The following is a 246-nucleotide window of genomic DNA, read 5'->3' on the forward strand; positions in this document are numbered from 1 at the left end:
TCTTCCAGCGGGTAGGTTGACTCAGCTGATGTAGTGACTTTCCCCGTGTGATGTCATCTGCCGGGTTCTGCTCAGAGGGGACGTACCTCCAGCTAGTAGCATCCGTGAGCTCCTGTATTTCACCTATACGCGTCCCAACAAACACTTTATACTGAGACGAGTCTGATTGGATCCAGCTGAGCACAGTAGTAGAGTCTGACCACATTGTTGTCCGTCTGACAGGTATGGTGAGCTCGGTATGTAGCA

Source organism: Etheostoma spectabile, chromosome 2 (genome assembly GCF_008692095.1).
Source record: "Etheostoma spectabile isolate EspeVRDwgs_2016 chromosome 2, UIUC_Espe_1.0, whole genome shotgun sequence".
NCBI classification, from domain to species: domain Eukaryota; kingdom Metazoa; phylum Chordata; class Actinopteri; order Perciformes; family Percidae; genus Etheostoma; species Etheostoma spectabile.